Raw genomic sequence first — 22,617 nt, 5'->3', positions numbered from 1 at the left:
TTGCCACAGAAGGCTGTGGAGACCGTTAGGTCAGTGGATATTTTTTCGGCAGAGATAGATTGATTTTGATTAGTACAGGTGTCAGAGGTTTTAGGGAGAAGGCAGGACAATGGGGTGAGTAGGGACAGATAAATCTGCCATGATTGAATTGCAGAGTAGATGTGATGGGCCAATATAGCATAATTCTACTCTGTCCCTTATGACCTTATGACTTCTGCCATGTTAACGCACCATCCCTTCACAGATACTGGCCGGGTGCCCACGATTTAAGCATCAACAAATGGTATTGGTTAAAAGTCGTTGAAATGGAGACAGGCTAACTCCACAGGAGATGGCACAAAGTGGCACCCTCGTGACCTCATCTCATCTTCATCTCTGTTATCACTGTGCGCAGAACAAAGGAAGGAGAAATTGACGCAAGATTAATATAAATAAAGATAAAGCACTGGAGAAAAAAATGGGCTTAAAGCAAGCAAGTCTCCAGGACCTGATGGCTGGGGTTAGTTTTAAATGTGGCGGGTGCAAAGACGGTGGAAGATTTTGATGTTACAAAATATTCCACACAAATTTCAAAATAATCCCCGATTAGAAGTATACTAAATGTAACCCCACTTTTAGAGTATAGGGAGGAACTACAGATGTTGGTTTATACCAAAGAAAGACACAAAATGCTGGAGTAACTCAGCAGGTCAGACAGCAAAGGAGAAAAGGAACAGTTTAGTTTTAGACAAACAGTGTGGAAACAGGACCTTCAGCCCATCGAGTCCGTGCCGACCACACATTAATGGGCCTGTTCCACTTAGGCGATTTTTCAGCGGCCTGCCAGCGACTGTCATGTTGCCAGCACGCGCCTGAAAAAATAGAACTGGAACGGCGACTGTCAGAGTGGAACACACACACACACACACACACAAGAACGCATCGTAAAGGCAGGGGGCCAGGACAAGCGGGGGAGTGCTGTCTGAAATTCACACAGTACAAAGCCAAGGTGATACAGACTCACACCTTGATGAACAGGAAGGTTGACGCTGTAATTAAGACGGCTAGCACAGTGCAAGGTAAGTCCTTTAAAAGAGGGGGGGAGAGAAGGGGGGAGAAAACTTCTAAGAAGCCAGACAACTTTTAATAAGCCAGAGATACACAGCTGTGAAGTTCGGCGGACATTTAACATTACCAGTCAGTTATCCTTGGTTCTGAAAACTCCTGCTTACGTTTCTTTTCCCAAAACCAATGAACCAATGAAAATGACTGGTCAGCAAAGGCGATTAACTAAAACTACCTACGACTACCTCGACTACCCACAACTACAACTGCACTTACGACTACAGGATTATCGATTTTCTCCATGGCGACCAATTTTTGGTCGCAGAAAATGTTTCAACCATACTGAGGTCGTGACTAATACCCAGAATGCGGGAACCCCTTGCGACCATGAAGGAGACTCACCAGAGACCATCAGTGAACATGTGGCAACTATGTGGCAAGCATACAAACTCCATAAAGCCAGCACCCATAGTCAGGATCGAACCAAGATCTCTGGCGTTGTAACTCTACTGCTGTGCCACCATGCCATCATGACATTTCAGGTCAGAACCCTTCTTCAGACTAAAAGTTCCTTTTCTCCAGAGATGCTGCCTGACCCGTGGAGAACCTCCTGCACTTTGTGTCCACCCATTGTTAGAGTAATATGGGTGAGATACTGCAAGGGACTTTGTAGAGCCAAACTATCAGGTGAGTGAACATTTGGAAAGAGATAGAGAGGTGCAGTATATTCTTGTAAAAATTGCAAGCACAAGGATCAAGTGCATTCTGTACTGTAACCTAACAACAGTGGTTCAAGATGGTGTCTCAGAACATCTCCACAAAGACATTTAAAGAAGGGCAATTAATGTTGGTGAAGACAGTCAAACAAGTAACCCATAAATGATTAAGGGAACATATCTATTGAATTTCAAAATCTTTGCCCAGAAAAGGATAATACAGTAGCAAAAAATGTCACCATTGTAATACCAATAATTAATCTAATTAACTTACAATAAACATAAAAGTGCATGCCAACTATTTTTTGAATTAATTAGCAGCAGCTGTTGTGCCTTTATTTAAATCGCAGCGAAGAATAAACAGTTTGAAGATGAGTAACCACTTAGACAAAAAGTTAATAAATCAGTCCCTGAAATAAATGGAGGTATTATGGTTTATTGTACCCCACGACACAAAGCATTTTACAGATTTTAGGCCATAATATTTATCTGGATGAGTAGGGCATTTGCAACAGAAATAAGACATATTTATATTCTACTCCAGCATTTATATTCCACTCCAGTCTTCTCGAGTCTTTCTTATCTGAATCTTCCTTATGGGCCTGTCCCACTTGGGCGACTTTTTAGGCAACTACAGGAGACTATGCGGTCGCCACATGGTCGCCACATGTTCGCAGGTGATTACCGGGGTGTCGGATGCCTGGTCGTGAGTAGTTTAATCAGACTCGCAACAAGTCATAATGGCAGGTTACACAAAAAAGCTGGAGAAACTCAGCGGGTGCAGCAGCATCTATGGAGCGAAGGAAATAGGCAACGTTTCGGGCCGAAACCCTTCTTCAGACGTTTCGGCCCGAAACGTTGCCTATTTCCTTCGCTCCATAGATGATGCTGCACCCGCTGAGTTTCTCCAGCTTTTTTGTGTAACCTTCGATTCTCCAGCATCTGCAGTTCCCTCTTAAACACAAAGTCATAATGGCATTCTGGTCGCCGGTAATTTTTCAACCTGGTGAAAAGTTTGCAGCGACAGTGGTTTTGGTAGCTTGAATTCTCGTGACATAGGCGCAGCGGTAGTGGGTCGCCAGGATGGCGTAGGCGGTCGCCAGATGACGTAGGTTGTAGCCGGTGCTGACCGGTGAATTTGATTGGCGCATTGAAGAAACGTAAGTACAAAGCTCCACGTGGTGACTCGAATCTTAACACTTTTTCTCACAAGTTCCATTTATGTATTGCGATGGATAAAAAAAACACAAACACAAGCAGTGCACTGCATTGAAAAGAAAATTATTTTAATATATTTTGATCACTAAAACAAACATAAACACAAGCAGTGCACTGCATTTAAAATTAAACTATTTTGGGAGGATGTGGGCGACCCTGAAAAGGGACTTATCTTGTAGTCTATAGTGGGCTCTCTTCCTGGAGTGGTGGACTTCTGTTTGTGGTGTGGTGTCGTTCTGCCATGGTACACTGCCTAGTTCGGATTGTAGTAAGTGCAGAGATGGTCTCTCTGCTCCTTGGCTCTCTTTTTGCCGGTGTTTCCTGGCAATCTCTCCAGTGGCTCCAGAGGTGCAGCCTGTCCTCCATGAGCTTGGTGTGATGTTGCCTGTCTGGTTGTCCACTCGGTCACCCTCCTGCTGCTGCTGCATTTCTGGTATGGTTCACGTTGTGGAGGACACATTCTGCGTACACAATGGTCTCCACATTCTTGGGCTCCTGCTCCATTATAGTCAGCAAGCATCTGAATCTGCTGGCGAGGATGCCAAAGGCGTTTACCATGACCCTCCTAACCCTGAAAAGCTTCCCAATGGTAGCAGCGAGATGAGCGTGTGGATACAGCGTTGTGAGTCTTTGATGATATCAGCTGCCTACTGGAGGCAGCGCTTCATGTAAATCCCTTCGATGGTAGGGAGGTCAATGCCTACGATAGACCAGGGCAACGTCCACCATTTTCTGCAGCTTGATTCATTCTTGAGTAATTGAATCACCAAACTTGATTGTGATACAATTTGTCGGTATGCTCTCCACTATATAAATCTGTAGAAATTCGATAGCATATTCATTGCATGCTGAATCTCCTCAAATGCATGAGGAAGTAAAGGCATTGGTGACTTTTCCTTGTGATTGCATTAACATTCTGGGCCCAGGAGAGCTGTCAGAGGAGGTAGTTGAGCCAGGTACAATAATAACATTAAAAAAAACACTGACGGGTACATGATAGCAAAGATTTAAAGGGATATGGACTAAATATGGACAAATTGGAGCAGCTTACATGGGGCATCTGGGTCGGCGGCATGGACGAGGGGTCGAAGGGCTTTTTTCAGTGAAGTGTGACAATGACTCTTTGATTCTCAACTAACTGCTCTGTAGGAATACATTCACTAGAGGAACTGTAAATGTTCACCTTCAGCAAGGCAACCGAAGTTTGTTAATATTATTGGCCTTGCCTGTAGCAACCATTCCAATTTTTACCATTACATTTACTTATATTAAATTTAGTGGAATATGTTAAAACATAATTTTGATCCCAACAGCTAGCAAATCAGTTAACCATGATAAATAAAAAAAAGGTTAATACAGTTTGCAATGAGGCCATAAGTGAAAACGATTTCCTTGGAATGTAGCATTTCAGTCTCTGAAAGTTGCAAAACTTCTCTGTTCTTGAGATGGTAGAACATTTGATCATTTTAATGTTTTATTAAAATGCAAATATCCTTTTTTGAATATGAATGAGAGGGATATATTTAATTAAAATCAAAAATTCAAGTAACAGGAAATACTGTAGCTTCAAATGACAGGAAAAATGTTCCTGTTATGGAGGCTCCTACCGCAGAATTGAATCTTTTTGAAATGCAACTTTTTTTGGTGTGGAAAATTCCATCTATCACTCTCTGTTCATGCTTCTTAAGTACAAAAAGATCTTGATTTAAAAATTACACGAGAAGTAACGCTTACCAATTCAAGCAGCAAAAAAATATATAAGGGTGGTATGATGTCACAACGGTAGAGTTTACAGCGCCAGATTCCCGGCTTCGATCCCGACTACGGGTGCTGCCTGTAGGGAGTTTTACGTTCTCCCCTAGACCGCGTGGGTTTTCTCCGAGATCTTTGGTTTCCTCCCACACTCCAAAGACGTACAGATTTGTAGGTTAATTGGCTTGGTGTATGTGTAAATTGTCCCTAGTGTATAGGATAGTGTTAATATGCGGGGATCGCTGGTCAGTGTGGACTTGGTGGGCCGAAGGGCCTGTATCTGCGCTGTATCTCTAAACTAAACTAAATCCTCAAAATGTCTTTCCAGAGACAATTTTCAGCATGTTGCACATGACTACTATCTAAATGGTGTCAAGTTGGGAAAAGGGGGAGTACAACGGGATCTGGGGGGTCCTTGTGCATCAGTCTATGAAAGTAAGCATGCAGGTACAGCAGGCAATGAAGAAAGTGAATGGCATGTTGGCCTTTAAAACAAGAGGAATTGAATATAGGAGCAAAGAGGCCCTTCTGCAGTTGTACAGAGCCCTAGTGAGACCACACCTGGAGTATTGTGTGCAGCTTTGGTCCCCTAATTTGAGGAAGAACGTTCTTGCTATTGAGGAAGAGCAGTGTAGGTTTACAAGATTAATTCCCGGGTAGGCGGGACTGTCATATGATGAGAGAATGGAGCAGCTGCGCTTGTACACTCTGGAGTTTAGAAGGATGAGAGGGTTCACATTGAAACATATAAGATTGTTAAGGGCTTGGACACACTAGAGGCAGGAAACATGTTCCCGATGTTGGAGGAGTCCAGAACCAGGGGCCACAGTTTAGGAATAAGGAGTAAGCCATTTAGAACGGAGATGAGGAAACACATTTTCTCACAGAGAGTGGTGAGTCTGTGGAATTCTCTGCCTCAGAGGGCGGTGGAGGCAGCTTCTCTGTATACTTTCAAGAGAGAGCTAGATCAGGCTCTTATAAATAGTAGAGTCAGGGGATATGGGGAGAAGGCAGGAACAGGATACTGATTGGGGATGATCAGCCATGATCACATTGAATGGCGGCGCTGGCTTGAAAGGCCGAATGGCCTATTCCTGCACCTATTGTCTATTGTCTATTGACAATAATGGAAATATGAGCATAAGTAAACTGTCCTGCCATTCAGTTACATCACGGCTGATCCCTGGTCAAAAAATCACTCTATTGTGCATATTCCCCACATCATTTTATATCTTAATTTAATAAATCAATGACATTTTAGAGATGGGCAGTTACCTTATTTACATTTTATTTTAATAGTTCATCTCATTATATGATCATTTGAATGTTTGTGCTCTTTGAATAAATTTACTTAAATTAAATTATATCTTCAGAAAGATATATTGAGATATAAAGTTATAAAGATATAAGGTGCAGAGCATTAAATACAAATATGAACAGAATGCAGAATTGATAGAAAGTTATTTTAAAGACTGGAGAAAAAAAAGTATTAGTTAATGGAAATGTTTTAGACCTATGGAATATAAACTGTAATATCGTGCTCCAAAGTTCAATATTTGCAAATGCTTCAAATAAATGCACAAACCATCAGGGTATTAAACTTTGAAGAAGATGCAGAGATGTGCGAAAAGGACTGCAAGTAACTTAAGGAGTTCATGAAGGACAAGGAAAAATATATGATAAGTCACGATAGGGTGGAAGAGCAGAAAGGTTTACTAATTTACCTCCAAATCATTGGGGGGGGGGGGGGGGGGGGATTAGATAAAACACCATAAACTCTTTGTATTACCTGGAGTGATTCATACAAGCCACCATTTCCAAGTGAATTTGCACCAATCACATAAATGGATTAGACTTTTTCAGTAGCACTGTGCTAGTTTGTCATGAGTAGGATGATCAGCCATGATCATATTAAATGGCGGTGCAGGCTCGAAGGGCCAAATGGCCTACTCCTGCACCTATTTTCTATGTTTCTATGTCCTTTTGCCTGCATCAGGTGAGTAGCAAGCAAGTGACATCTGATGGACTCAGCATCAAAGATTCAACTACAAGAATAATGGAACAGTCTCAGTAGACATGGGAGCATGTGATACTAGTTTGTTGCCTTTCTTTCTACGTAGAAAGACACAGTGTTGATATCAGAAGATCTAACTTGCCAATTTCAAAAGTGACTGCAGTCTACTCAGACACCTTACAAGCAAGGTATACCAAGTGTTTTTAACAGTGAGTTTCTCCCCAGCATTTAACTGCCGATATACTCATTCAATAGGTGGCTCCGTAATGACACGACTGCCAACAATCCATTACTGCAGATACCATTGTGGCAATGACTGTCCACTCAGCTAAGCTTGAAGAGAGTCAAGAGTGTTTAATTGTCACATGCATCTAAACTGGAACCATGGCATTGTTATTTGCTGCAGTTTTACAGGCAGAATAAATCAAACAACACAATGAATAAATATACAATTAGCAATAACACCAAAAATTATCAGTTATACAAGATAACCAGACAATAATATTGTGTCAATGTAGGTTGTGCAACCTAAAATAAAAAGTCTGCAGTAATTTGGTGCTCAAGGAGTGTTGTACAGTGTGGTTCAAGATATTTGATGGGAAGAGGTTGTTCCTGGACAGGAGGTAGTGGTTTTCAGGCTACAGTTGTACCAGATGACCACTTGGCCAGTGAGCAATCGGAATGATGATATCAGCTGGCTCCTTGAAGGAGCGTTTCCCACAGATCCCTTCGATGGTAGGGAGATCAATCCATGTGGTGGACCAGGCCACGTCCTCCACTTTCTGCAGTGTCTTTTGTTCTTGGGAGTTAGAGGTGCTGAACCGGGCAGTGATGCAACCAGTCAGTATGCTCTCCACCATACTCCTGTAGAAGCTTGATAGAGTCTTAGGCAACATGCTGAATCTCATCTGAGGAAGCAGAGGCATTGATGAGTTTTCTTTCTGATTACATCAATATACTGGGCCCTGGACAGATCGGAGGAACCTGAAGCTGATGACATTCTCCATTGCTACCCTGACAATGATGGGTGCATGGACCTTCGACTTTCCAATGTTGAAGTCAACAATCACCAGCTCCCACCAGCCTTTCTCTATCTATTCATAAGTTATAGGAGCAGAATTAGGCCGTTCAACCTATCAAGTCTACTCTGCCATTCTAACATGGCTAATCTATCTTGTCCTCTCAACTTCATTCTCCCCATGACCCCTGACACCCATACTAATCAAGAATCTGTCAATCTTCACCTCAATAATATCCATTGATTTGGCCTCTACATACTTCTGTGGGAATGAATTCCACAGTGAAGTCTGGCCTGTTGAATGTTCCACAGCCTTAATATTAGCGACACATAATACAGCCAAAGAACTATGATGAGCTTCAAACTCCCCCGTTAACCCATTTTCTTTCATCCTATCAGAGATATTCCCACTCACTAACCAATCCATCCCCCATCTTCCATGCCGCTGAAAGTTAACTTATTTTCTCTCTTAGTCCCCTGTTTAGTCAGAGGGTAGTGAATCTGTGGAATTCTTTGCCACAGAAGGACGCCAATAGGGATATCTATAAGGCAGAGGTAGATAGATTCTTGATTAGTATGTGTGTCACGTGTCAGGGGTTATGTGGAGAAGGCAGAAGAATAGGGTTGAGGAAAAGATACAGTAGATCAGCCATGATTGAAAGGTCAGAGCAGACTAGATAGACTGAATGGCCTAATTCTGCTCCTCATATGAACATAAACTTATGACAAAGTGTCTGGGATCTGAAAGGTTATCTGTGTCTCTTTGCTGCCTAGCCTGTTGAGTGTTTCCAGCATTTTCTATCTTTATTTCAGACTGCCAGCATTTGCAGTTATTTTGACTTTCATTACTTGCTTATATGATCATTGCTTATAAGTTAATTCTTATATGCCATACTGTTAATTAACTGCTAGGACCAGAAATTGAGAAGCTTTGAAAAATTAATTAATTATTCATTGCATATATTGAACTGAACGGAGAGCAATACATAAGATGATGTTGGAACACTTTGATGTTTCATGTTGAAATCCCCATCTGCAAGAGATGCATGGAATACAAAACAAGCAAGGGAAGTGCCAGGAAAGAAAAGATTGATTTAAGTATTCAAGTCAAACTTACATTAAAAATAATTGATTTAAAACATTTAATCAGAATGCAACCAAAGTTCTCATGGTAATTATTTCCTTAACATTTCAGAAAGAAAAGTTTTCTTCCAAAGATAAATAGCGTGTCAGTTGTCAGACAAAATTGGTTGTCAGACAAAAATTTGTTATTTTCTGGATTACGCAGAGATGGAAAGAGAGTTAAAGTTTCAGGCCAATTATCAATAGTGGGAATTAAGCAAGTACTGTACAGAGCACTGAAAGGGAAGGAGGCGGGATAGAACAAAAAACTGCAAAAGCTGGTTTACACAAAAGGACCCAAAGTGCTTAAGTAATTCTGCAGATCAGACAGCATCTCTGGAGAACATGGATAGGTGACAGTTTGTGTTGAAACCCTTCTTCACACCTTCTGAAGAAGGGTCTTGACCCAAAACACATATCCAGATTCTCCAGAGATGCTGTCTGACCTGCTGAGTTACTCCAGCACTTTGTGTCCTTTTGTGAATGAAAATAGTCTCAGGTTGTCAGAAGATCATACAGTGGTGTAACACAGAAAAAAAGCCCTTCTCCCACCATGTCCTTGCCAACATTTTTGTCCATCTATACTAATCCTATTTGCCCATGTTAGGTCGACATCTCGCCTATTTAAATGCCTTGACTGTAGTGATTGTTTCTGCTTCCACCAATTTCTCAATTGCCAAACACTAGAGGGCATAGCTATAAGGTGAGAGGGGGAAAGCTTAAAGGAGATGCGCGAGGGAAGTATTTTACACAGAGTGGTGGGGGCCTGGAATGCATGGTGGTGGAGGCAGATAGGCAAATAGTGGCACTTAACAGGCTTTTTGATAGGCACATGGAAGTGCAAGGAATAAAGGGATATTGATCTCCTATCCAAGTTCTCCAGAGATGATGTCTGACCTGCTCAGGCAGATGAGATCAGTTTAACTTGGCATCTTGTTTGGTACAAACATTGTTGACAGGTGTGACCCTGTGCTGTCCTGTTCCATGTAATGGTTGAATTACTGTTTCAATGAGCACACCAAGTTAATGAGTACACCAAGAAACGGGAATAGTCCCCGAGGATTGGCGTACTGCGCATGTTGTTCCATTGTTTAAAAAGGGTTCTAAGAGTAAACCTAGCAATTATAGACCTGTTAGTTTGACTTCAGTGGTGGGCAAATTAATGCAAAAGATACTTAGAGATAATATATATATATAAACATCTGGATAAACAGGGTCTGATTAGGAACAGTCAACATGGATTTGTGCCTGGATGGTCATGTTTGACTAATCTCCTTGAATTTTTTGAAGAGGTTACTAGGGAAATTGATGAGGGTAAAGCAGTGGATGTTGTCTATATGGACTTTAGTAAGGCCTTTGACAAGGTTCTTCATGGAAGGTTGGTTAAGAAGGTTAAACTGTTGGGTATAAATGCAGGAATAGCAAGATCGATTCAACAGTGGCTGAATGGGAGAAGCCAGAGGGTAATGGTGGATGGCTGTTTGTCGGGTTGGAGGCAGGTGACTAATGGGGTGCCTCAGGGATCTGTGTTGGGTCCTTTGTTGTTTGTCATGTACATCAATGATCTGGACGAAGGTGTGGTAAATTGGATTAGTAAGTATGCAGATGATACCAAGATAGGGGGTGTTGTGGATAATGAAGAGGATTTCCAAAGTCTACAGAGTGAATTAGGCCATTTGGAAAAATGGGCTGAAAGATGGCAGATGGAGTTTAATGCTGATAAATGTGAGGTGTTACACCTTGGCAGGACAAATCAAAATAGGACGTACATGGTAAATGGTAGGGAATTTTACTTCGGAGTCACGTGAGGGACTCCATGAAAGAAGCCCGCTACTGCGCATGCGTGTCATATCGCATACACGCATTGAACGAGTCAGACATGGGAGACGACGTCTCCCTAGAGAGAAATGCAAAGAAGCAGGTAAGAGACTGCAAAAATTTTTCCACTTACCTTGCAGGTAGGAAATACAAGAAGCTGCAGGAGCTGGAGAGGAGACTGCAGAAATATTGCAGCCAGCGGCTAGCAGCAGCCGTTAGTGCGAATCCTCTGGAGGGGATTCCCAAACGGCTATTTTTAGCACAGAACAGCTGTGCCCGACGTCGCTCCCCGCACCGGCAAGATTGACTGTTGCCGGGCGGGAAACAAAGCTACACGGCCCGGGGAGTTTCTAGACCAAGTCGGGTCTATTTTTTAGATGCAGTCACTAGGGGCTCCGCAGCTGATTGAAGCAGCTGCACCACCCGGGAGAGAGAGAGCTGACATCGGGGACAGCAGCCCATGGACCTGCGCTACGGGGTCCGTGGGGCTGCGGGAGGAAGGACGTTCCTCCGAAAAAGGGCAGGCTGAAAACCAGTACAGGTAAGAACAAATTTCCCTTACCTTTTTGGTGCTTTTTTCCAGAGGTGCCTGCTGTATTCTGAAGAGACTGGTGTGTTGCTGAACAGCAGGGAGCCAGCTAAGGACGTCAGGGCACAGCCACAGGTCGTTACTGGTGTGTTGCTGAACAGCAGGCAACCAGCTACTGATGTCAGTATAGAGCTGAAGGGCTGCTAACACAGAGTTTGCTGTTGTTTAATGACCAGCAGCAGGCAGCAATAAATGTCGGCACCAGCATCTCCCAGATGGGAGCAAGTGCCAAACTTCACCCTAAATGGGTAGAGGTCATGGGTAGAGGTGCCCGTGAGTACCAGGACCATGGGGAGAATTGGCGTGGTGGCTTGACTTTGGGGCTGATTAAAGCATCCAAAGGTGTTCTGGGGAAGACATTAACCTTATGTGCATCCTAAGAGAGGTAGTGTGTTTTTGTAATTATACTACAAAGAATTGGGCAGAGGTACCCAGCAGCAGCGTCCTGTTTAGGGTTTGGCCGGGACGACCACTGTGGAGATGCAAACTAACATTAACCTTTAGGCTCTCCACAACCGCATATGAAACCAAGGAAAATAACTTGGTTACCACCAATAACCATGGAGGTAGGTGAATTTGGGGCTCCAGTATTAATAGGGAGCACGGAAGTTGGGGGGATATTGCAACTTCATGTTGATCCTTGGTGTAATATATCCATGGACAGATATATCCTTAGCAGTTTTAAGGGATATCTGATAGAGTTCTACACGAACAAAACCCTCCAGTACATAACCGGATAGATATACATGCTGGTATGAAATAAACTAAACCTGAACACCAGGATTTGTCTCAAACATCTTTATTAGAAATAAGAAAGATGGGGGATGCTGTATTGTTATGGATTATCAATACTTCACAATGTTGTGCAATATATTCATTTTAAAAATGGATATGTTTAGCAGTGCTAAGATTTAGTGTGCAGCAGGCTAGTCTATGGGAAGTATTAATTTAAGATCCTTGCTATTCAATATCAAGCTGGGGGAAAATTTTAAACCAGTGTTGGGACTGCTGCAACACCAAAATCATAGAATTATGGTATAGTTGGATGATATCCCTATTGTGGGAAGAATTTAGGAATTGGCATGTTAGGCAGTGGTTGCCACTAATCAATTGTTTGTGCAGCTGGGATGCATTGTCCATCCACTTAAGTCAAAATTGACACCATTAACACATTTAATATGTTAATGACTTACTAATATGGAAAGCCACAGAGGCAACCCGGCTGTGCTATTACAAACAGATGCCAGTGCAATTGGTGATGGTACAACTGATACCATCTCGAGCTATGGGGGAGATGGAATATATAAGAAGCTAACCTACATAACACTAAGGGTTCGAAATGTTAAGTGCATTTCATGGGCTAAAATCTTATTGCTCAGGAATGAAACTGCAGCATGGTAGATAGATAATACCTCGGTGATGGCATATATAAGTCATATGGGTGGAAAGATATCACCAGCTTGTGATGAATTGGCAAATTAAACTTGGGAAAGGTGTGTCCAAAGGAATATTTGGTTATTGGCTACGTATCTACCAGGGATACTAATTCAGTGGCAGACACCAGGCCACGAAAAATTATTGGAAGAACTAAATGGGTGTTGGATAGATGGTATTTGCTAAAATCAGTAAAGTAGGTAAGGCCGGATATTAGAATTGCATCCGGGGTTAAATCACCAGTTACCGAGGTATGTATCATTGATACCAGATCCTGAGGCAGAAGAAGCTACAGATGCTGTTTCACTGCACTAGGGGAGGGTTTTTTCATTTATGTATTACCTCCTTGTCTATTTATAAATTTGGGGTACGAAGGGACATTCAACAGGAATCGGCATCGGGGGTGTCTTAGTACCTGATTGGCTTACCCAACTATGGTTTTCCGGGGTACAGGACATGGTGCTGGAACTATGTATAACGGTAGACGTAGTCCTAAGTTGCTGGGGCATCCAGTAACTGAGGATAGCTATCCATGTCATAGAAAATATTGATTTAGTAGGTTGTAGACTCTAAAACACCGCTACGGGACATGGGGCTATCAAAAGAACTGTGGACATGATCACAGCAGCACGAAGAAGGTCTACTCCATAACAGTATTTAGGTCATATTAAAATGGACTAATTACTGCCATGATAACTTTCTGGACCACAGAAATAAGGATGTTCCGGGGGTGCTACAGTTGCTTACCAGCCTGCAATATGGAGGACTGTGTTTCAGCACTGTGAATAGTGCCGAAAGTGCATTGTCAAGTTATTAATGGCAAGAAACAGTAAGACAACTGTATTTGGAATGTAAGTGTGGCTTTGATCTTGCTAAGGAATTGGTCGCCGGCTACAGCATTAAATCTGGATAACTAACTAGAAATGGTAATGCTGATAGCGCTAGTCACAGTGCATAAGCTCCAGTTATTGCTCAAAGTAAGACTGGATGGCTTCACTATTGCGGCACGAAGATTGGGGTTTGTGATCCAGGACCGTATTATTAAACAAAATAGGCCAGGATTAGCGGGGCAGGTCATAGAATTGATGGCCTACCCGGAGGACAATGCCTCTGTATAGTAAAGTACGGTTTTGTTATACAGTAGAGGAAAAAGGCTATCAGAGGCAAGGAATTGGTGTTTAATCAGCTATAAGATACTGTACCATAGAGTGTAACTCAGACCATTTCGCGGTGGCTGAAATATGGGATATGATAGGCGGGAGTGGACAATAACATATTTAATTCTCACCCCACCAGGGCTGCAGCTACATCTGCAGCAAAACGCCTTGATGTATCCATGGACCAAATCCTCAGGATTGCAGGATGGTTGTTGGAGAATACGTTTCAGAAATGTTAACAAACCAGTTAGCAGTATGGGAACGTTTTTTCGGGGAACAATTTTAAGTTCTGTATGATAATTTATCCCTGAAGAATACAGGGTTATGATTTGAATTAATTCGATATTATTTATCATTTCCATTATATAATTGGTATGAATGCTTTGAATATAATTAACAATTTCTCTCTAACAACCAAGGCAGTTGTGAAGCATGGACTCGTTTCCACTGCATGAGGTCACAGAGCTTTGAAATCTTTCATGGAGTCCCTCACGTGACTCCGAAGTAAAATAGTAAGATTAAACGAGAACTTACCAGTTTGAAGTTTGATCTGTATTTTATGAGGAGGAACGTTGAGGGAATACATGCCCTCCGCTCCCACCCTCATAGGGTCATATCTTAAGCTGGTATCTCTTTGATAATCTTGCTATTTTAGGTCAATATAGGGTATCTGTGACCTCACACCGCTGCTTTGAAGGATGACACGCATGCGCAGTAGCGGGCTTCTTTCATGTATTCCCTCAACGTTCCTCCTCATAAAATACAGATCAAACTTCAAACTGGTAAGTTCTCGTTTAATCTTACTATTAAAGAATACAGTTGAACAGACGGATCTGGGAATAACCGTGCATAGTTCCTTGAAGGTGGAATCTCATATAGATAGGGTGGTAAATAAAGCTTTTGGTATGCTAGCCTTTATAAATCAGAGCATTGAGTATAGAAGCTGGGATGTAATGTTAAAATTGTACAAGGCATTGGTGAGACCAAATCTGGAGTATGGTGTACAATTTTGGTTGCCCAATTATAGGAAGGATGTCAACAAAAATAGAGAGAGTACAGAGGAGATTTACTAGAATGTTGCCTGGGTTTCAACAACTAAGTTACAGAGATAGGTTGAATAAGTTAGGTCTTTATTCTCTGGAGCGCAGAAGGTTAAGGGGGGACTTGATAGAGGTCTTTAAAATGATGAGAGGGATAGACAGAGTTGATGTGGACAAGCTTTTCCCTTTGAGAATAGGGAAGATTCAAACAAGAGGGCATGACTTCAGAATTAAGGGACAGAAGTTTAGGGGTAACATGAGGGGGAACTTCTTTACTCAGAGAGTGGTAGCTGTGTGAAATGAGCTTCCAGTGGAAGTGGTGGCGGCAGGCTCGTTGGTATAATTTAAAAATAAATTGGATATGCATATGGATGAGAAGGGAATGGAGGGTTATGGTATGAGTGCAGGCAGGTGGAACTTTGGGAAAAAAGTTGTTGGGGGTGTAGGGCCGAGATGGCCTGTTTCTGTGCTGTAATTGTTATATGGTTATATTAAGCACAAAGGACTATCATTACCTAACTTTATGTATTACTACTGGGCAGCGCATATTAAGAACATAATGTACTGGCTGGATAGTTCCACTCAGCAGTTGGAGTGGATAAGAATGGAGAAAGAGGAGTGCTATCCGCACGATATAGGAACGATCCTGCTCTCACCGATAAAATTGAATAGTATAATATATAAGAAGAACCCAATTATTCACAATATAATAAGAATTTGGAAACAAATAAAAGTATCCTTGAAATTAAATAATTTATCAGTACTAACCCCACTATTGAACAACCCCGCATTCAAACCTTCTCTCATCGACAACACATATCAACAATGGGATAGACTGGGGATTAGGAAAGTAGGGGATATGTATGAAGTGGGCAAACTGTTATCATTTCAACAATTAAAATTAAAATTTAAATTGAAGGTTAATCAATATTTTAAATATATACAGGTATGTGACTTTATGAAGAAATATACACATAGATTTCAAACTATATTTTTAGATCCTTTAGAAGAAGCAATGAATATTAAGGCTGATTCACAAAAATTAATATCATACTTTTATAATAATATATTAAATAGAGAATCACCCTCAACAGAAGCACTAAGGGAAGATTGGGAACATGAGCTAATGATAAAGATCTCGAAGGATAGATGGGAAAAGTATTTGATGAATACACATAACTGTTCTATTAATGCAAGACATAATTTAATTCAATTCAAATTATTACATAGACTATATTATTCAAAAACAAGGTTGAATAAATTTTATCCAAACGTCTCTCCCAGATGCGATAAATGTTTGTTTCAAAACGCTAATATAACACATTCATTTGTAGGATGTACAAAGTTGAATAAATTTTGGAGCGATATATTTGATATATTTACAAAGCTTTTCAAGTCAAGAATAGAACCCAAATCGGAATGGATTATATTTGGAATAATAGGAGAAGAAACCAATTTAAATAAAGATCAAAATGTTTTTTTAAATTATGGGTTAATAATTGGAAAGAAATTGATACTTAAATTTTGGAAAAATACAACCATACCAACCGTTAAAATGTGGATTAAGAATATGATGGACATAGCACGCCTTGAAGAAATGAGACTCCGACTAATAGATAAATATGACCAATTCTTAAGGAGTTGGTCTCCTTTCACCGACTTTTTGGAATCATGTGATGCAGTAGTACCGTAAAGATTGTTGATTTCAGTTCATGATGCGGATAGATCTACATCTCCGAATACAGATTTGAAAAATTTTCTTTTAAGGGGCCTTCTCTTCTATTTTTACTTTCCACTTTCTCTTTCTTTTTTTTTTTATATACACACTTCACGTTTTTCTACTCTCTACCATCTATTTTTCTACTTTTTTCTCTTTCTATTGTTTTCTTTTTCTTGTCTTGCTTACTTCCTTCTCATAACATAAAACTAGAGGTTGTACATAGAATGGATTACGGTATTACATAGTTGGCACCTAAAATTAGGTTCCACTGTACTGTTTTGTACTGTATTAACTTCTAATAAAATAAACAAAAAAAAAAAAAAAAGCACAAAGGACTAAGGGAAAGGAGGCATCATATTGTGGCACTTGTTCCATTTTTTATCTGCACTTGTTCTGTGGTTGTAACTCTATATTTTCATTCTGTTTCCTTTCTCCTATAAACTCACGGTTGCACAGTCGAATTCAGTTCTAGCTCCAAATACAAGGTTGAGCATGACACCACAGTGGTGGGCAGGTTCTTGAACATTGGTGAGATAGTGGAACTTAAGGCAGTAGAAAATGTAATGACATGGTGACAGGACAACAACCTTTCTCTCAATGTCAGTAAGACAAAGGAACTTATTATTGACTATAGGAAGCATGGTGAAATAATGCCCCAATCAGCATCAATGGTGCAGAAGTGGAAATGGTTGAGAGCCTTGGCATTAAGATTACCAATGATCTGTCATGGACCAAACACATTGATGCAACAGTCAAGAGGCACACCAAAGACTCTACTTCCTGAGGAGACTGAGGAAATTTGGTATGTTTCCAGTGACTCTTACAAACGTCTATAAATGCACCACAGACAGCATACTGTTGGGTTGCATCACAGCTTTATTTTGGGAATCGCTCTCTCCAAGACCACAATAAAGTTGTAGATGTAAGCCCAATCCATCACACTGACCAGAATTCCCACTATTGACTACATTTATGGTCTCACTCCCTCAGAAAAGCAACCAACATAATCAAAGACTTGTCCCACCCCAATCATTCATTCTTCTCCTTGCTCCCCTCCAGCAGTAGGTATAGAAGCATGAAAGCACGGGCCATCAGACACTCAGTAACAGCTTCTTCAGACTAACCTGCCATATCGTAAGGGTCCAAGCTCAAAATATCATCTGTCCAATACCCTCCACAGCTTCCGCCTGACCCACTGAGTTTCACTACAGTCCAGCAAGGTGGTCATCCCTTATTTATTTATATTTGTGTGTAAACATTTTTATACAGTGCATAGTGTAGTGGCCATTTGGCCTGTTTTGCATGTCATTGATGATGGCATGTGCCTTTAAATTTTAGACTGCCCGTTATATTGTGGGTGGGATTTATGACGTGTGTTTGGGGAGAAGTTTAGTTTTTAGATTAGTTTGGAGAGACGATGGGGAAGGTTAAGGATCATGCGGGCGACATGCCAGATCATGCAGGCCATGCGGGGTTCATGCCAGATCTAAAGGAGATCATTCCATGTAATGGAGGCACGAGGAGTTTTCTTATGTTTAAAGTAATACGCTGGAGTTCGATGAAGATTGCAGTAAGATCGGAAGAAGTTTGGATGTATCTTACTGTTTTCTATCAACAATAAAGATTTATTAATCAAAAGACTATGTTTTGAAGCCATATCTGTGAAGAAGCTCTGAAGGTCTCGGTGAGTGAGCTTGCATGCTTTTCGAAGACACCCCCTTCAACCATGCTCATCCATTTAGTGGCTAGGGTGCTAATTACCTGACAGATATGAAAATCTGCTGCTACACATAGTTGTAAGCTATTTCTCATGACGGAGGCATTAGTCCAGCAAGGCTGTCAGTTGAGACTCATAGTGGACTGAGTGTCATGGAGGCATGGAAACAGGCCCTTCATCCCACATTCACAATGACACCCATTATAGCAGACCTTTGCTTATCCCAGATCTGAACCTTTGTTCAGATCTGCTGTAGATTTGGGAGGAACAGCAGCAGCAGATTAGCAAGAGATACGACTGATTGGCTCTAGCCCAAGTGGGAGGAGAGGGGTGAAAACAGTTAAAGTAAAGGCCAAGGCCAGGCAAGTCTTTGTTCAGATCTGCTGTAGATTTGGGAGGAACAGAAGCAGCAGATTAGCAAGAGAAACGACTGATTGGCTCTAGCCCAAGTGGGAGGAGAGAAGTGAGTCAGTGTGGGAAAACAGTTGAAAACTGAGGAATTTGCTTTGTAAATTGGTAAATCAGGCAATTTATCAGTCAATTTAAGCAAGACGGCTCTTAGCGAGCGGCAGTGAGGGAAGTGCCCTGTGAGGAAAGTGCCCTGTGAGGGAAAGTGTGAGTCTTTGGCTCGAGAGTCTTAGGAGAGGAGACCACGCAATACGCTTGAGACGTAGAGACGAAAGAAGGAGATGTCAGGCAAGCTGATTCAGTGCGATGCTTGCAGTATGTGGGAGGTCAAGGACACCGCTGGTGCCTCTGGCTGCTACAAATGTGAGAAGTGCATCCAGGTAGAGCTCCTGAAGGGCCGTGTTGGGGAACTGGAGAAGCAAGTGGATGAGCCTCCGGTTCGTACGAGAAACGGAGTCGTTCCTCGATAAGTCCTACAGTACGATTGTTACACCTAAGGTACTGGAAGAGAGAAGGTGGGAGACAGTGACAAAGGGAGGGAAGCATGGAATGCCAACGTCCCCGGGTGGTGTACCTCTTGTAAACAGGTTCATCTGCTTAGAAGCTGTTGGGACAGAAGACGTAAGCGGCGGACTGGCTTGCGATGCGAATAGGGCTGTTGAGTCAAAACCAAAAAGGCCTAAGGCAGGCAAGGCCATTGTAGTGGGAGACTCCATCGTGAGAGGTACGGGCAGGGGTTTCTGCGGCAACAGACGGGATGCGAGGATGGTGTGCTGCCTTCCCGGTTCCAGGATCCAGGATGTCATGGACAGAGTGCAGAAAATCCTCAAGGGCGAAGGTGAACATCCGGAAGTGGTAGTGCATGTCGGCAAAAACGATGTCGGAAAGAAGGGGATGAATATTCTGCAGCGTGACTTTAGAGAGCTCGGAAAAATGTTGAAAAGCAGGACCTCCAGGGTTGTTATCTCCGGTTTGCTTCCAGTTCCCCGTGCTGGCGAGAGCAGGAACAGGGAGATACGGGACCTGAACGTGTGGCTGAGGAACTGGTGCACGGGGCAGGGATTTAGATTCTTAGATCACTGGGATCTGTTTTGGGGTAAGGGGGAACTGTACAAAAGGGACGGATTGCATCTTAACAGGTGTGGGACCAGCATTCTGGCACGCAGGTTTGCCACTGCTACATGGGTGGCTTTAAACTGAATAAGGGGGGTGGGGTGTCGAATGGGATAGTGGAGGATGGAGTTAAAGGGAAAGGGTTTCTTAAATGTGTGAGCGTAGAGACCGAGGGGTGTAAAATGAGGGTAGAAGCAATAGGTAGCAAGGTGAAAAGTAAAAGTGGCAGGCAGACAAAACCCGGGCAAAAATCAAAAAGGACCACTTTTCAACATAATTGTATAAGGGGTAAGAGTGTTGTAAAAACAAGCCTGAAGGCTTTGTGTCTCAATGCAAGGAGCATTCGTAATAAGGTGGATGAGTTGAATGTGCAGATAGCTATTAATGACTATGATATAGTTGGGATCACGGAGACATGGCTCCAGGGTGACCAAGGCTGGGAGCTGAACATCCAGGGATATTCAATATTCAGGAGGGATAGAGAGAAAGGAAAAGGAGGTGGGGTAGCGTTACTATGCATGTATGGATGTATGCGGGATAGTTATCTAAATCAACATGTAGAGGAACCAACGAGAGAGCAGGCTATTTTAGACTGGGTATTGAGTAATGAGGAAGGGTTAGTTAGCAATCTTGTTGTACATGCCCCCTTGGGCAAGAGTGACCATAATAGGGTTGAGTTCTTCATTAGGATGGAGAGTGACATTGTTAATTCAGAAACAATGGTTCTGAACTTAAAGAAAGGTAACTTTGAGGGTATGAGACATGAATTGGCCAAGATTGACTGGCAATTAATTCTAAAAGGGTTGACGGTGGATATGCAATGGAAGACATTTTAAGACTGCATGGATGAACTACAAAAATTGTTCATCCCAGTTTGGCAAAAGAATAAATCAGGGAAGGTAGTACATCCGTGGATAACAAGGGAAATCAGGGATAGTATCAAAGCGAAGGATGATGCGTACAAATTAGCCAGAAAAAGCAGCATACCGGAGGACTGGGAGAAATTCAAAGACCAGCAGAGGAGGACAAAGGGCTTAATTAGGAAAGGAAAAATAGATTATGAAAGAAAACTGGCAGGGAACATAAACACTGACTGCAAAAGTTTTTATAGATATGTGAAAAGAAAGAGATTAGTTAAAACAAATGTAGGTTCCTTGTAGTCAGAAACAGGTGAGTTGATCATGGGGAACAAGGATATGGCGGACCAATTGAATAACTACTTTGGTTCCGTCTTCACTAAGGAAGACATAAATAATTTGCCAGAAATAGCAGGGGACCGCGGGTCAAAGGAGTTGGAGGAATTGAGTGAAATCCAGGTTAGCCGGGAAGTAGTGTTGGGTAAATTGAATGGATTAAAGGCCGATAAATCCCCAGGGCCAGAAAGGCTGCATCCCAGAGTACTTAAGGAAGTAGCTCCAGAAATAGTGGATGCATTAGTAATAATCTTTCAAAACTCTTTAGATTCTGTAGTAGTTCCTGAGGATCGGCGGGTAGCAAACGTAACCCCACTGTTTAAGAAGGGAGGGAGAGAGAAAACGGGGAATTACAGACCAGTTAGTCTAACATCGGTAGTGGGGAAACTGCTAGAGTCAGTTATTAAAGATGGGATAGCAGCACATTTGGAAAGTGGTGAAATCATTGGACAAAGTCAGCATGGATTTACGAAAGGTAAATCATGTCTGACGAATCTTATAGAATTTTTCGAGGATGTAACTAGTAGCGTGGATAGGGGAGAACCAGTGGATGTGGTGTATCTGGACTTCCAGAAGGCTTTTGACAAGGTCCCACATAAGAGATTAGTATACAAACTTAAAGCACACGGCATTGGGGGTTCAGTATTGATGTGGATAGAGAACTGGCTGGCAAACAGGAAGCAAAGAGTAGGAGTAAACGGGTCCTTTTCACAATGGCAGGCAGTGACTAGTGGGGTATCGCAAGGCTCAGTGCTGGGACCCCAGCTATTTACAATATATATTAATGATCTGGATGAGGGAATTGAAGGCAATATCTCCAAGTTTGCGGATGACACTAAGCTGGGGGGCAGTGTTAGCTGTGAGGAGGATGCTAGGAGTCTTCAAGGTGACTTGGATAGGCTGGGTGAGTGGGCAAATGTTTGGCAGATGCAGTATAATGTGGATAAATGTGAGGTTATCCATTTTGGTGGCAAAAACGGGAAAGCAGACTATTATCTAAATGGTGGCCGATTGGGAAAGGGGGAGATGCAGCGAGACCTGGGTGTCATGGTACACCAGTCAGTGAAGGTAGGCATGCAGGTGCAGCAGGCAGTAAAGAAAGCGAATGGTATGTTAGCTTTCATTGCAAAAGGATTTGAGTATAGGAGCAGGGAGGTTCTACTGCAGTTGTACAGGGTCTTGGTGAGACCACACCTGGAGTATTGCGTACAGTTTTGGTCTCCAAATCTGAGGAAGGACATTATTGCCATAGAGGGAGTGCAGAGAAGGTTCACCAGACTGATTCCTGGGATGTCAGGACTGTCTTATGAAGAAAGACTGGATAGACTCGGCTTGTACTCACTAGAATTTAGAAGATTAGGAAAAAACTTACAAAATTCTTCAGGGGTTGGACAGGCTAAATGCAGGAAGATTGTTCCGGATGTTGGAGAAGTCCAGAATAAGGGGTCACAGTTTAAGGATAAGGGGGAAATACAACAATGTAGTGAAACGTACAACAGTGCAATGGGGGTTCAGTTTACAATTAATGATGCAGTATACAGAAC

This window comes from Leucoraja erinacea, chromosome 1 (genome assembly GCF_028641065.1).
Source record: "Leucoraja erinacea ecotype New England chromosome 1, Leri_hhj_1, whole genome shotgun sequence".
Lineage (NCBI taxonomy): Eukaryota > Metazoa > Chordata > Chondrichthyes > Rajiformes > Rajidae > Leucoraja > Leucoraja erinaceus.
The sequence above is the reverse complement of the archived record's forward strand: the minus strand, read 5'-3'. Positions refer to the sequence as shown.